This window comes from Octopus sinensis, linkage group LG1, assembly GCF_006345805.1.
Source record: "Octopus sinensis linkage group LG1, ASM634580v1, whole genome shotgun sequence".
In the NCBI taxonomy this organism is placed as follows: Eukaryota; Metazoa; Mollusca; class Cephalopoda; order Octopoda; family Octopodidae; genus Octopus; species Octopus sinensis.
Genome location: NC_042997.1, coordinates 11,152,302 through 11,153,342, shown reverse-complemented (window position 1 = coordinate 11,153,342; position 1,041 = coordinate 11,152,302).

The following is a 1,041-nucleotide window of genomic DNA, read 5'->3' as shown; positions in this document are numbered from 1 at the left end:
ATATGCAAGAGAAATCAAACACATGGTTGAATAATAGGGTACTTAAACATATAAGGAAGGAAAATATGATAGACTTGAGAATATATTGGCAGTGAGCTGGCAGAAACATGAGCATGCCGGGTGAAATGCTTAGCGGTATTTCGTCTACTGTTACGTTCTGAGTTCAAATTCCCCTGTGGTCGACTTGGCCTTTCATCCTTTCGGGGTCGATTGAATAAGTACCAGTTAATCACTGGGGTCGATGTAATCGACTTAATCCCCTTGTCTGTCCTTGTTTAGCCCCTTGTGGGCAATAAAGAAATAAATATATATACTTCCAACCCATGCTAGCATGGAGAACGGACGTTAAACGATGATGATGATGACTTATGTTGGTAAGTTGTGTGCAGCCAACCATGCTAGGTGCCTGAATTTATGTTAAATGAATGTGAATTTATCAATGTTGGTGAGTATGCAATGTATACATGTTCAGATGTATGTGTGTGAGAGCAGAAAAAAAGTTGATATCACACATCAGTATGCAAATATTATCTTGAAAGTAACACACTTTTTAAAATCTACTGTACTGCACATAGTAAGCAGCCAGTGCACTCACTGATCTGATCTTAAGCTAGTCAGTGGAGCAGATGTGAAAACATCAGTGTAAGAATGTGCTGATGTAGTTGGAACAGGTGGTAGGGTTGATTTAGAGTAAGCCTTCCTTAGGCAATTTGTGTGAATTGGTTTCCTCAAAAGCCTGAAGCCATTTATGATGTACCACAGCAGAAATAATAGCTAAAGCTCTACTTCCTCATTGAATTACATGTTTTCACACACCAACTACAATTACAACAAATTACATCAGTTTCATTCAACCTTTTCTCAGAATTGACATACCTCTACTGTTGTAAATGATCCTCCACAACTGCTTACTATCCTGCAGTCAATGGTATGGTTGAACGATTCATCACCTGTGTAACTACACGTCAAGTTTGCCATCGGTTGCTTTGTGTTTTCAGAATATTACCGCTAATTTTTCACCTGATATTCAACAATGGACAC